General features: G+C 46.0%; 1 long non-coding RNA gene across 2 annotated transcripts; it reads right to left on the bottom strand.

Annotated features, from left to right (window-relative positions):
* Nucleotides 1–949: 949 nt before the first annotated feature.
* Nucleotides 950–14,207, bottom strand: LOC111837049 (uncharacterized). 2 transcript variants are annotated; one of them, XR_002836556.2, is made up of 4 exons: nt 13,897–14,207; nt 13,340–13,786; nt 12,809–12,887; nt 950–1,614 (listed from the first exon to the last, which is right to left on the bottom strand). It is a non-coding gene; the product is annotated as an uncharacterized lncRNA (long non-coding RNA). The 2 variants fall into 2 exon arrangements; XR_002836555.2 differs by lacking the exon at nt 13,897–14,207 and having other exon boundaries at nt 13,340–13,890.
* Nucleotides 14,208–15,428: the final 1,221 nt, after the last annotated feature.

Here is a 15,428-nt window from a genome sequence, read left to right as displayed (position 1 = left end):
AATAGTGTGGATATATAATCTTCGATTTCCTAAGGTGACCTCCAAACGTACAGGGACCCTGGGCAAGATATGTGGTTATGGATGGATGGATGGATGGATGGATGCACAATCAAAACTGTCTTGCATCAATCATTGTTCCAAACATTCTGAAACAGCTGTCTCTGTACTGTGATGTTCACACAACCCTTTCCGGTTGGTTCTCCCCGGTGCCCCTCGACTCCTCTGCGACGAAAAAGGATCAACATGGCGATAAAGAACTCAGGAAGTCTATTTTTATACAGCATTTGGAGAAATCTGGGGTACGGCAGGAGTCTTTCGCATTACACAGCGATAAACTATTTCCAGGTGTTTGACAGGTAATAAATACCAGTGATTTTACAAAAAAAAAAAAAAAAAACACCTTTAAGGACCTAACTTAATTCATAGCGGTACCTGGGGCGTGGTTAATGGGTCAGTCTGCCATTGGAATTACCCCAGCTGAACTCGCCGGTCCATGGGGGATGGGTCTACGTCAGAAGATGAGGAATCCTAGCACCAATTCACTTGTTATTGGGCTGTCTAGGTGACAAGTATACCTATAGAGTGAGTATTTATTTCCGAAATGTTTTGTTCCGTTTTCTTGCGATGATGAATGTTTCTTTTATAAATCCATCGCTGGCTTTTAAACCATAAACAATATTTCTCTGGGCAAAGATTCCTTGTGCAGCAGTCTTGGGGAACCTTGAGATTTCCTGGGCGTGATTTAATGGCTCATAACTGCTGAGGAGCAATCCTTCACCCAAGCCGGCTCAGCCTCCACACCCAGCCGGACTCTCAGGCCCGGAGAGCAGAGAGTGAACTCCTGGACCAAGCAGATTACCCATGATTCCCTGCAGGAGGTTCCACAACTCTACTCTCAAACAACAGTCTTATCATAGACAATATAAACAATGATCAGGTATTCAGGTAATCAGGTATAATAAATTCTTTATTATTAATGATCCACCATGGGTGTTGATCAGATGTTTTTGCACTTGGCCTCGATCAGTGTGTCATTGCGATTATTGTTTATATGATTGTGTAGCATGGTCAAGGAATCAATGCTACTAATCATCTGAAAAGATAGAGGTAAAGAGTTATTATGGACAAATTCAATAACATTACACTTCTGCAGTCATCAGTCCCCTCTCTGTTGAAGAGAATTTGTAGATGCACTGTTCAAACTCCCTTGGGCCCCGCATCTCTGTCAGTCAGTCTTCCAATAAATGTTTCAACCTGGCAGCTGTTGTTTTGGTCGAAATCAAAGCCACAACAGGTTTCTCCAGAATTCGGAATCAGGTCGTCATTCTCTTGGTTTCCAGAAGGATCCCGATCTTGCTCCTCAGGAACATTTGATCCAATCGGCCCATTTTTGTCACCTCTTCACGTGTGTTTGGTTCAGGTTGTCTGCCGATGTTGTCGGGATGATTGTCGGGAGCAGCAGGTCATAATAAAAACTCCGGCCATCATCCCAGTTATGAGTTTCCGGTGTTTTCCAGGGATGAGTGTCAGCCCAGGCCGAGGCCGCCCAGCCCTGCATGCGGGATCGATCTTCAGCAGCCCGAATCCGACTCGCCTTGCTGCCCCAAACAGAAGCTTGTTGATTTGGGAACGAGAGCCACAGTTTAGTGCCGTTAAATTGGTAATAAATACACTCAGTCACCGAAGAAAAAAAAAATCATTAGCTCTCTATCTCTAATTGTGTTTTCCTTCCCCCTCATGCATAATCATACCTTATACCAGTTTCTAATTAACAATGCATGAATTAATTATGCCTTCATAGGATTTCTGCACGGTGAATCCACAAGATAAAACAGATGTCCATTTTCCCCTTTTTTCACAATTTCTGGAGTCCCCCCCCCCCCTTAATTGTATGGTTCCCATGTTACGTCGATGGCAGGATTAATTTCACAATAGATCAGGATTATTGACCTTCTCATCAATGTTACTCTATTTCTTTAAAGTGCTAATTACAGAAAACAGGGGAAGCAAATTGCATTGTAACTTGCTCAGTAGTTTTGCCAATAAGGGAAAAAAAAACATTTATCCATTTTTTTCCAGACATTCTCCGAATAGTATTTTCAGCATTTTAAAGGAATCATATACAGTTACACAGTATGACTGAAATGTGAACTTCCCCGGGACTCATTAACAAACTCTCTACCAAACAGCCCCCCCCCCCAACTGGCTACCCGGAACAATCAAAGGGTCATAAACAATTAACCACATCAGTGACTGACTCACTTGCAGTAACGGCTGATAAACACAAGGGCGGCAGACATGCAATGGACTGGCAACAGACCGGAGCCAGACATGCACGAAGGATGTTAATGGCAGGGGCAATGCTAGGATTTTTTTTTAGGTGGGGGCACAAGAGGGGCCATAATTCATACAGAGGGGGCAACCTTTTCATTAGCCAATGATATGTTTTCAATCAGTGAGTAATAGGGGAGGGGGGCAATCATCTTTCAGCTGGGGCCAGTGACCTCTGTATTTGACCCTGGTCAACAGCCACCAAGGCAGAATGTGAAGGGGTGGATCTACTGGGCGTTCAGAAGGAGAGTGTGCCGGGGATTATGGGATGGGATCACCCAGGTGACAATACTAGTATAACCAGGGCAATGTTGGTAATAATCCAAACCCTTCCTACCAGGGCTGACTAGAAGTGCAACACGCTAGACGTGACACACCACCCAGCCCGTCTCCGCCCCCCCCCAGCCTGTGTCGCTAATAAACTCAAAGGTCAAACTGCTAGTAAATCTATTAGTGGGGAATGAATCTCTCCAATGTCTTAATGCACTTTTAATTCCTGTTAGCAAAATTTCATCCCCCAGCAGTTTGCAGCCTGCTAATGAGAAATAAAACGAGGGCACTGAGCTGGGGGGTGCTCCAGGGGGGTAGGGGGGTGTGTCTGACAGCCCGCTGCCTTCCTCCCATCCCGGGGTGTTCTTCACGGGCCGGGGCCCGTTTCCAGCTGCCTGACTCTGATGGGTTAATTACAGAGTGAACCTCCATCTGTTTCCAGAGAACGCCGACTCCGGATCCCTTAATCCGTCTCGTTTGGAGACTTCGAGAGGCGTTACGGAGGGCCGGCTGAGGTGGGAACCAGAGGCAAGAGCGACTCTGACAGGCGGGACACACCTCTCTCGTCCCGGAGTAATTAGAGGACAGATTTAGCGAGACAGGAAGTCGTTTGTCAAACGTGGCCAGACGCGGAAACGCAGTGGCTTGATTGGCCGGCCACGCGACGAGAGCTTTGGCCGGACACAGACCTACCCTCCCCTAGAACCTAATACCTAATCGCTCAGAGCCCTTCCAGGTTCAACAGACAACAGTTTAGCAGAAAAAAATACGATGTGTAAGCCAGAACATCCAGCTGATTTCCATAACCACTTATCCTGTACGGAATCGTGCCGAGACTTCAGGAAACACGGGCTGTATGGCAGGGGATACACTAAATTGCATGCTAGTCCATCACAGGACACACTCACTCACACACTATGGCCAATTTAGAAACAAAAACTCACCTGTTACTGAGCTTCAGGAGGAAATTTAGTACATAAACCCATGCAAACACAAGAAGGGCAGGATTCAAACCCAAAACCCACTGAGCTCCTGCCAAAATTCAGATTGGGCTGTTACTTAAAACTACAATCTCAAAAAAAAAAAAAACTTATGGTTGTGGAGAAAGTGAACTAGCTTGTATGAGCTATAGCTACTCTGCAATTTAAGCTGCCAACGAGCGTTTCGGGGAACACGCGCAGCCCGCGCGTCGTTAACACTGCAGGGTGTAATCGCGGGCGCGCACGCCGGCCCCCACTCCATTACCAAACAGAGCCTTTTAATCAATAAAGAGATAAAAGATAGTTTAATCAAAGACATATTTCCTTGTTTGCGCGATGCCTCCGCGCACATGATCTTTAAAGTGAAAACGATGCATAATGCACTCCCACCGAGTCACTCATCCATGATAATAAAGAACGGAGCAGTCAGCAGAAAAACACACCCGGCCGGCAGACGCACCACGGCCGCCAGATTGCATTAGGACGTTTATATTAAAGGAAATTGCATCCTGTAAACTGCCCCCCATCCCTTCACCGCTGCCCAGCGGCTATTAGGACCCGGGCTATTTGTCCAACACGCTGCCGGCTAATCGCAACAGCCGAGGCGCGAAATGCGATTACGGGGAAACCCGAGCCAGCTGCGCCCGGGGCCGGCTGAGCTCACTCCCGGCTAACGACCTGCAGGGCGGCAGGATCGGGTTCCTTCCTTCGGGGTTAAACGGCTCTTGACACAGAAGGACGGAGGAAAGCGAGCCAGTGCTTTTCTTTTTTTATTGACTCCCGTACGTGTTATTAACCTCCTTCAGGCTCCTGGAGGCTTTTCCTGTAACGCGGGTCTAAGCCCTACGACTGACTTCCTAGTTTATCTTATCTACCCTTACAATAACGACGTACTGTATAAATACAGAAGGATTCGAATCCATATCTGTTGCCTGCCCTCGTAAAACGGTCCTGATTATCTGGATAATTAACTAGAAAGAAAAACCAAGTACACATTAAACACTAAAAAAAGATAAAACAGCACAGCTGAAGCTTAGTTGTGCTTCTGAGCCTTGGAATTTGTAGCTCGCATTGAGGAAAAAAATGTCACTTGAGCAACACCTTTTAAAAGCACAACCCATGAAGAGATTTAATTCTCCATTTAGCTGTTGCCAAGTGGCATGTTCATTTAACTTAATTCATGTCATATGCTTATATTAGAAGGTTTTTTTTTAAATAGATATTGAAGATGCCAAGGGTGTAAATTACGAGGGAATGCCCCCCCCCCCCAATAATCAAAACCAGCCACTACAACCCCCTGGACCCCATGGGTGGAGACCTCAACCCTTCACCCCCCCCCCAAAATGCTCAACCCAAAGTTATGCTCTTGTGCTATTGTACTTTTTAAATCTAATTTTAATGGCAGTCAAACACCCAGCTATTTGCTGTGAAATGGATGCTGCAACTACATTTTCTGGTCATAAAACAAAGTTCTCCAAGCCGCAATCGGCTGGGTTAAATCCATCTTTCATAACTGTTTAGCCAGTACAGGGACGTGCTGAGTTTGGAGGGTGTCCCAGGAGGCAGAGTGAGCGGCTAGAGATGCCAGTCCGTAGGAGGGCACAAACACACACGTTATGCTGATTTGGCTAATCGCATGTCGTCGGACTGGTTTCAGGAAGTCAGGGCTCCCCAAATAGTTCTGAGTTACAGGGATGACTGTCCTTAAAATGACCCGCAGATGTCCATGCGGATGGGTCCGGTTCTGTTGGCTTATGGTTGGCACATTTTCTTCCAGTTGAACCTATAACAAAATTTCACTCTTTGTTTCGCTCACCAGCTGGAGTTTGCACCCTTTAAGGAGGAAAAAAGCTGGCGGATGATCGGGGGAAAGAGTTGACACTTACGCACTGACGTGTTTTCAAATATCTGAATCGCGGCGACACATTTCCATCCGCGCTGCGTCCTTGGAGCAGACAGAGGCGGAATCTATTTGAACTTTAATTGAAGGTACTTAAAATATGGCAGCCACATCACGTCAGCACGCCAGCCGAACGTGTGAATTAGAGATCACAGATTAGTACCCCGGAGGTGCTGACATGGTTACAGCCAACTGATTGACATGAAGCATGAAAAAATATGTAGTGGTAATCTGTTCTTTTTTTTATTATATACTGACTGGCATCTTACCGCTTACTAAATGACAGGGATATATCATGGGTGTTTAAAATGGTTCCCTACTGTCATTTGAAGGTGGATGAGATTTGGGTCTTACTACAGCAGAATGAAAAGGGCAACACCGTAGATTCCATACACCTAAGGGGCTGTATTTTCTAGCAGAATATTCACCCTAAATGGCGAGGGAAACACATTTTACATGTATCACATGTAATAGACGCTTTTAACTAGTGCGGGCAGGAATGGAACTTTGTGGGAGGGACAGGTTGGTTGGACGGTGACTTTACTGACTGCCATTGGTCGAAAGAGGCCGTGATTGACAGCACAGGCTAATTCCAATCTGCTGTGGGTTTCAAAAAAGGGTTTTATTTTAGGCGAGGCTGTTTCAGAATTCACATGCCTACACACGAAAACAAAGATTAAATCGTCTAAATGATTTTAAAAATAAGGTTTAAGGTGAAGGCGTGTACAAAATATAACCTTTGATTTAAGTGAGTGAACGGAGTGAACCGGCGTGTGAGTGACTGGTGTGTGACTGTGCCCTGCGATGGGTTGGCGCCCCATCCTGGGTTGTTCCCTGCCTTGTACCCTTATCCTCTGGAATAGGCTCTGGACCCCCCCCGGTTTCAGGAAATGAATGGATGGATGGAAGGAAGGATGGACGAAATTATGATTAATCCACAAATGGCAAAAAATAAAATAGAACAAGCTTCACATCTCCGCTGTTTGTCATTTACAGGCAGAGTAATTTATTTCAGGAAATTTTAACAGTCTTAGAACTTAAAATCCTTCAGTGATTTTATAGCCTGGACCCAAATACCACGCAATGCACCAAAGACGCCAAGTGATACAACACAGAGCATACGACACGACAAACACAAGAAATGAGCAACAATTGCAGGATTCCAGTGGTTTTGATTTTGTGACCTTTACCAAAGCACTTCAATGGTAGCCTTGAATGAAAAGAGCACTGGAGTATCCAGCAAAATGCAGCAATGGAGACCTCCGTCCAGCAGAGGGTAGCGTAGTCTCAGAGGGACACTAATCTGGAAAGAGCACCCTCAGTTGCACTGCAGGGATTGTGAGGCCCTCTGAAATCTGAGGATCTTTGGGTCAGATCTTTTAGGGCACAAAGAAGCCAATGCCAGTTATTCCAAATGAAGCAAAATTTTGAAATGATTATTTTTTTTAGTATCACATTTTTTATGTTATGCAGTTGATTCAGCATTTTCATTATTAACATGATTTCTTTAACATATCACATCAACACAGACATCATGCTCCTCCAAGCTCTACAGTCATATGGCCATGCTTCAGCCCAACAGCTGATCCATTTTGGCTGCAGGACCAGGCTGTTATTAACACAGTGTTAAGGGAGGGGGGGCTCAGAGCAGTAGCCGGCAGCCGCACTAATAATGATTCATGCTTTCCGTCACGCAGCCCGACAGCCCGGGTTCGATCCCTGTTCACGGCACTGTAACAGGAATCCCAGGAACATCATCATAGCCCCGCGTTGCTGGTGTTGGGTGTTGACATATTGATCTGCCTTCGGTTAAGAGATTTGATAGAGTATGCCCCAGTGCTCTCTCAGAAAACTTAACAGGAGACAGATTGGGGGGGGGGGGGCGTCCTAACAGGTAAAGTTCCCAATCGGGGGGCAACTGTGTGCCACATACAGGCTAGAGGACTAGAGAGAGCAACACTGGCTGATGGGGCAGGGTGGGGTTATGGAACCAAGGGGGGGGGCAGTGTGGGGCAACCGGACTCAGGCTGTCAACACCTGTTCATGTGAGATCTAATAAAAACAGAAAACAGAGGAAAAACAGTCACATTCTGGGCCTGAGAATATCTCCCTGTTTCCGCCGCTCCGGCCATCTAGGCTAATGAAAATAAGGAAGCGACGGGAAGGGGAGGAAATAAAGGTGTCCGAGCGGGGCGATCGTGGCCTGGACCCGGGCTGAAGCTCGTTAAGCAGGCTGGCTGCCCCCCATCCCCGACGAGCGGCCCGGAGAGGCAGAGAAATGCTCATACTAACTACAGAGGAAACCGTCCGTCAGAGACGGCCCATTGTTCTGCTGGTTCCTGACAGGCCGTGATTTAGCACCGCCGAGGCCCAGCGCCCGGGTCAGAGTCGAGCTGCAGGCCCTGAACTATCTGCCCATAAGATGGCAGCATGAATCATGGCTGACCCAGTGCTGGCCTCTTCCCCGCGCAAACATGACAAATCTGGTGTTTATTTACTTAAACAGGAAAAGCCAAGAAAAAGTCCCGAAAATCGATACCGCGGCCTAGAGCCGCCGCTTTTAGCCATGGAACCCCGAGCTATTTTACAACCCACAGCAACATGGTTAACCTCCGCACCGTGTGAATTTAAAGGCGCCGTATCCATTTGTACAGCTCGTCGCGAAGTCCGAGATCTACTCACTATCCTGAACGGCACATGTGTTTTCCTTCTGTTAACTCTTTTCTTTATTTTTCCATTCTTTTCAAGGTGGATCAAACAGCTGAGATGTTGCAAACAGAATGATCTGCATGGCACCCATCTTGCAGGCAGGAGGTCAGACCTCCTTCGAATTCAGTGAGGCTTCCATCGGCGTTTCCCAGAATCGGAAACATTTACCGGCTTGTACTTTTATATACAAGGAATTTACTTTGGAGTGTCATGGCAAAACATGCAAGAAGAATCTAGACAATCAACATCATAAATTATATACATAAATAACATTTTTAAAATTATTGTCTCATCGCATCCTAAAACCTGGAACACCACATAAATGACCAAGGATCCAAGGATGATGATCCAGGAACAACTCAATCTGGAACATGCAAAACCGGTAATGGAAATGCCTTCCAAGCCAAGGTTCTTTTGCCGCACCTAAGTTTGGATGTTTACGTTTCCGCGTGTCAGTTGTGCTCTTTACAGGGTGCAACATGGAACCTACTAGAATCTCTGCCTCGCTCGAAGCCATGTGAATGCGGTGAGAGCCTCTCCCACGGTGGGAGGAGGAGAAAAAGCTGTCAAGGCTTCTGTCATATCCTCCATCACTGCCCATCCCTGGTAAACCAAGCGATGACCAGGGATGAAAGTGCTGGAAAATGGAAGTAATTCTAAACCATTTTCTGCCCAGAAGCCCCCAGCATCAGGAAGACAAATGGGACCAGGCCAATGACAGAGTGCCTGGCCCACAAATCACCAGCCACTGCCCCGTCCAGTCCTCCCCCCGATCGCCCTCCCCCATTAGTCATCAGCACGCAGAGACCAGCAGCCAAGATCAGTAATTAGACAAGGACAAATAGCCAGCCGTAGACACGGATGGCTCTCTCCGCCAAATAAGGGGCCGTTACCATACCGACCGGTGGGCAGGGCGCAGGGCTCCGGGATAGAGGTTCTGCCCATTCGCTGGCAACTCATTTGTTACAGGCATTCGCACCTTGCTTCGGAACGCTCCCCCATACCCTGAGCGTGCCCTTTCAGATCCGAGGCCAGCCCGAAGGCTTACCGAGAGGGTACCGTGCCGGTGGCAACAGCCCGTGAATCTGCAGCTGGCTCTCTGCCAATCTGGGAGCTCGACCACGCAGGTGGTGTCCGCAGACACGAGGTGACACCACCCCCCGTCCTCTTACACGTTCGGGGCAGTGAGTAGCCCATGGAACCACGGGCACATTCAGTATTTCTGCCAACCCCTTGGCATCGCAGTCTAGTACGTTTCATTTCAAAGATGTACATTTATTTATCAGACAGGCGCTTTTGTCCCGTGTGAAACCAGCCTACAGCTGTCAAGGAGCCACCTAAGCTTAAGTGGCACCAACTTAAGCCTTCAAACAAGGTCAAGTTAGCATCAGAACAAGAGCTATATGATATGCTGCAAAAATAGTGAGAAGTTAATAGAAAAAAATATTCAAAATCAGAAACAAAGTACAAAAAAAGAGTATCCTGGATAAACAAGAGACTAGCTAAGGGGAAGCAGATGAAGACAGAGCAGGTGAGCAGCTGGAGAGCTACTTGGCACAAGGTGGACTCTGGAATTCCCAATTTCCACAATGTGATGCAAACACAGTGGCGCAGTTACCGACGGCGTCGTTCACGGAGATGAGCGGGACGCCTCCCCGTACAAACAATTCGTCACAGCTTGAAATTAACACCGTCGGACAGACGCTCACCCGGCTTCTCTCTGGGAGGCCCTGGCCCGAGATTTCATTCCGCAAAGTCAAACGGGAAATAAATAAATAAGACCTGAGCAATAAAAGGTTTCAGGGCACATTAGGCGTAACGTTAGAGGGTGGAATTAGCTAAAATGAGTCACTGGTGAATCAAATTACACGGGGGGTGGGAAGCAGTCAACAAAATATAAATTGCTATTCTATGAAAAAGAGCGGGGCCCCGAATTCACTAAGGGACGGCACATAATGATTGTTTGGCCAACTCACCGCGCTGCGCCGTGACGGCAAGGGCCTTGGGATCACAGAGTTTGACCAGCACACAGGGAGAGTCCCACTCGCAGTGGGCTCCTATTGATTCTGTCCTGTGCCTAATTATTTTTATTGGATTTCATAATCATCGGGACCAAAAAAAGCTCAGGACCAAGCACAATTTTTAGTCCCGTTAACACTTTCTAAAGCGGAGAATGAATAGGTATAGTTAATACCTGTCCCCAGATATTTGAACTATCAAAAGGATTTCTTTGCAAGCTCATGCCGTACAGATGTGTGCTGGGCAAAGAAAAAGACCTGGAGTTTTTTTTTTTTCCTGTCAAAATGATTGTCGTTTGGCATCGTGAGTCACCTGCGTGATGTAGCGACATTTTTCACAACGTCGCTCCTTTTGTTTGGAGTGTAATGAAAAGGGCCTCGGTTAAGCATCATAAAATGTGAAGCGGGGCAATACTCCACCTGCAGCAGGCTTTCTGGTCATCCAGACATGAAATGACCCATGGCAATAGGAAAACAATCAACAAACAAACAATAAACTTAACAAACAATGAACTGAACAAACAATGAACTGAACAAACAATGAACTGAACAAACAATGAACTGAACAAACAATCACCGGGTTTCTCTTGGTCAAAATCCGGCTACTTTTTTCAGGGACTCTAATGACAATATTCTGTACAGGGAACTGTTTTCGTCTGTGGTGCATGAAAAGCAAAGGGAATGCTGGTTTGGGGGTGATTTAAGAATGTTTCGCGGCTTATGGAGGCCCCAGAACACAACCCAGTCCTGTCTACCACATAAACCTATTACTGAGTGCAAAATGTGACTTTCAGATATTTACCCCTGTGTCACACAGTAAATTTCCATTTCCTTAACTATAACTCCGTTACCAGAATTTTTTGGATTTAAAAATGTTCAATCTTCAGCAAATAAGTATGGTATAAACAATAGCTGTCATCTCAGTTATATTAGAATGCTTTTTTTAAAAGCAGACCACTTTGCTCTGACTCCTGGAAAAAGCACACAAACAAATACCATTTCCCCCCCATGCTATACAGGCAATACAGCCAGGGGTGTTTTCCACTGCTGAGTCGACACCAGTTGTGGTCACACTGTAGAATGTAAGACAATATATAAAGACCCGTACAAAACGCAAGTTTCCAGTGTACACTGAGTGACAGCAATGGAAAAAATACAAGAATGATGGATGTAAAAAAGTATTTCCGGGGGGGACGGACGACCAGTAAACCTTCCCCATGATGGTTAAATCCAATTGTCCTCAAGTGCTCAGTAAATTCCCATAAAACAGGGGGAATTTTATAAACGAAACAGGCAGACTTGTCTTTTCCTTTACTGTCACTCTGTCATGGTCAGCTAGTTACATCTGGAAGCGGTCAAATGGTCAGTTCTGTGAGGTGCGACCACATGAACATAACTAACATAGTGGGCAGTGGTGGCTTAATGGTTAGGGAGGTGCACTTGTAATTGAAAGATTGCAGGTTCGAATCCCCGACCAGCAAGGCACCACTGAGGTACCCTGAGCAAGGTACCGCCCCCAAGTGCTGAATTAGCTGCCAAATGCTATGTCACATATGGGTGAAATGCAGAGGACACATTTCATTGGTGTGTCAACAATGACAATTAATCAAAATATAGTTAAGCCAGGTGGCTGTCATACCTCCAAGGTCCTGGGATAAAATGAACTTTATTAATCCCACAAATGAAATGTCAGCGTTACAGCATCAGTTATAGACAGGACCAGATGATTCCCAATCTGGCTGCATGTGTGCAGACTGCATGTACTCCCTATGTTACTGCTACAGTCCAAAGGCTTTCGGTTAAGCAAAATGGTATCTACAGTGCCCATAGAGTGTGTATGCGCCCTGCAATGGACTGGTATCCTGTCCAGGGTCTCCTGTAACCCTTGAATGCCCACATTAGGCACCTGTGACCCTCCTCTGTAATGAGTATTTTTTGTTAATCCCATGGACTGAGCTCTAATTCTGAATATTGGAACAGGGGCCCTTCAAATATGCTGAAGCTGCTCATTCAGAAAAATAAGAGCAATTGCAGATAGCTATGGGGGGTGCATGAGTCCACACGTCCGACACAACATCACCAGTCACGCCAAAGGTACGTTAGACAGCTTTCCAGGTCACTGGGGACAAGTGGACTCAGATGTACCCTGATTATCACAGTACAGTAAAAGGACTGTGGTCTTCTAGGGACAGGCCCAGCTTGGTTCTTAAATTGTGTCCACAGACCGGCCCTCGGGCAGAAACAGGACCAAAGTCAATTTTTGTGGACAGGTGACCACAGCCACGCTGGCAATAACACGACAATAATGACAATAACGACTTGTACAAAACAGCAAATTTGTTTCCCTCCTTACTGTAACTTCAAAGTTTCTCAACCGTTACCTTCAAGGTACAAAAGCTGGCCCACAGCAGCAGCTGTGCTACAGAATGTGAATTTAACAGCTTTGTGTATAAGCAGCTAGTTCCTGTGGGTTTCCTCTGGGTACTCCGGTTTCCTACCACATGGCCAAAAACATGTAGTTCAGACTAATTGGTGCATTGGAAAAAAAATGTCCTTAGTTTGTGCTTTTGTGTTACGTGTCCTGTGATAGGCTGGCTTACCTCATACTCTGGGCCTTGCCAGCCTCCTTCATTGGATAAGCAGTTACGGAAACAGATGGAGAGAATTTGATTGGCTGGGCTGAAGAACGAAGAAAGTGAAGCATGGTGGTCACCAGAACATGGACTCAGTCTGAAGTGTATTTGTTTACCCAAAACTTCATATTTCACCCTTCTTCACACTTGGACATGAACGCCTAATTTATTAGCTGAAATCTCCAGTTTAAAATCCCCCCATAACATCCTGTCACCAGTGGTGGTGTTTACAATAACTCAAATCACTCAAAGTCACTATGCTAAAAATTAATTAGACACGTTCCTTATTTAGAACAGGCTGAAGCACCATGTTCTGCTAACCAGCTAGCTAACTATGGTCTTCTGACTTTACTCACTAGCTGTTTATTTAATTTTTTAAACATTTGGGGAGGGGGACAAAATTACTTTTTGAGTAGCGGCCCTGAAACAACGAGTCCATCCCTGGCTGTCACCTTAAATTAAAAAAAAAAACTCAAAAATGAGGAATTTATCACCAACCTTTCCCTAGAATTACAGCCTGCAGTCTTCCAGCTATCCGCTAACAGAAACCGAAGACCCAGGTAGATTCTGCAGTGCTGTGCATTGTCCAGAGTAGCGTTTCAGTGGCGGCCAGCCTTGAGCCAGACGGTGACATCAGTTCCAGGCAGGTCGGCTTTCACTCTTCTGTGCTCCCTAAACACAGTCCTGGCACTGAGGAGACTGCAGTTCAGATAAGGGCTGAAAAATCCAGATGAATTATTTGCGTACATTCAAGACTCGCGCAGAGATAAGGAAAGAATTAGAGGAAGAGATAGAGAGCGCGTGCGTTTGTGCAAGCGCGCGCTTGTCAGGGAGTAAATTAGGCGCCAGTTTAGGGAGAGAGACGCCACAGACGGCCATTAAAGGTGCTGGATCTGAGCGGCGGGGTGGACGGACAAAGACTCCCGGGTTTCTTTAAAGGGCCGTCTGCGTATGAAAGATAGCGTTCGTCACCAGTCAAGCAAAAATGCAAAGGCAGAAACATAGGAGCGGGGAGGGGGGCGCTTTCAGCGCCAAACCGCCCCGTAAAAAATTACCCAGAATCCTCAGCTGATATCAGAATTAGTGCCACATCACAGGAGAAGTTTGAAGGTGCATGAAAGAGTCTCAAAACTCCCCGTAATTACTGGCATTTCCCCGAACGCCATTTATCCTTCCCAGCATGCACCGATAACTTTTAGCTGTTATCCCCCTTATTAGAGTTAAGCAACATAATCGCATTTTTGTGATGATCGCGACTGTTTCCGAACCTACTGTTCAACCCATCAAATTCGCACTTCTGAGAATCGGAACCGTGCACCTCATTTAAGTCTTTAATTGTCGTCAGCATTTAACGCTGAAACGTAAACCAGCAGCCCGTGAAAGTGAAAAATAGGACCGCGGGAGACGAGCGAGCCCCCGCCTCCCTGTAAACATATGTTAACATGAATGTAATTATGCCAGGGTACTCCCCTTATATTTCATGATTTAAGACCGGCTTTGGAAGTCAGACACAAGGACCATAAACTATATTTTTAAATTACAGGGGAGTGGTAAATTAAACCATTAAAGGACATGAATAAAGCCCTTAAGTAATGAGGGGAATATGGACATTTGTTCATAGGCAAAGTGGCTTTCAAGTGAGTTTGATCCCACATCTTTCTACAAACAGCACCGGTGCATGAAGAATAGAGAACACAGTCATGGAAGTTTAACCTGGTCTACTGGAGTTTGTACCTCTAATTTACAACAGCAGAAATTAAAAGCTTGTTTTTTTTTTGTTTGTTTAAAATCCGAATCAGTTGTCACTTGGCTGTATTATGATTCTGCTTTGGTGTTTTTCATGCCCAGATGCTGGAAAGCATAGAGGTCTTATGGGGCAATGGCTACGCAGCAGAGAGTGGTATCCAAAAATTCCACATACATGGGGAATTACCCACCAGACACCAGGCTAAGGCAGCACCCTGAAATTCTTCAAACGAGAGACCATTATACTCTAATGGTCAGCAGAGGAGTAGGTACGTGTCTCTTACACTGATCTGTTTTCAGGATGCAACACAGTCTCTGGGATGGTTAATATTCTTGCCAGCCCATTACAGAGGCTTGCAAAGGATTAACTCCTTATGCTCTGCAGTCCTTCAAAACTGCACGGAATATGACAGCAGGGATTGTGAAAGACTAGCATGAAAAAGTATTCGAGTGTAAGTGGGGATAGCGTGTGGCTTAGTGGGCTAGGACTGTGCCTGTGATCGGTAGGTCGCTGGTTCAAATTCTGTGGTCAGCGGAGTGATGTCACCATTGGGCCCCTGAGCCAGGCCCTTAACCCCTAACTGCTCCAGGGACTGTCTGACCCTGCTTTCTCAAAAATGTAAATTGCTTTGGCTAAATAAAGAGAATGTAATGACACATTTTCCCCTAGGAAATACTCGAGTAATAATAAGAAGAAAAGAAGTGTCTGCCGTATGCAACTGGCTCTGTAGGGAGAGTCAGGTGTCTGGTGTTTGTCATACTTATTTTCCCGCCTTTTGCATAAGCTGTTGTGTTCTGTTTTGTTTTAACCCTGGTAACCTGGTCCATCCTGAGTGGTGTA

The sequence above is a fragment of the Paramormyrops kingsleyae genome, chromosome 18 (genome assembly GCF_048594095.1).
Source record: "Paramormyrops kingsleyae isolate MSU_618 chromosome 18, PKINGS_0.4, whole genome shotgun sequence".
NCBI classification, from domain to species: domain Eukaryota; kingdom Metazoa; phylum Chordata; class Actinopteri; order Osteoglossiformes; family Mormyridae; genus Paramormyrops; species Paramormyrops kingsleyae.
Note: the sequence above shows the minus strand (reverse complement) of the source record. Positions and strands in the feature narration are given on the sequence as shown.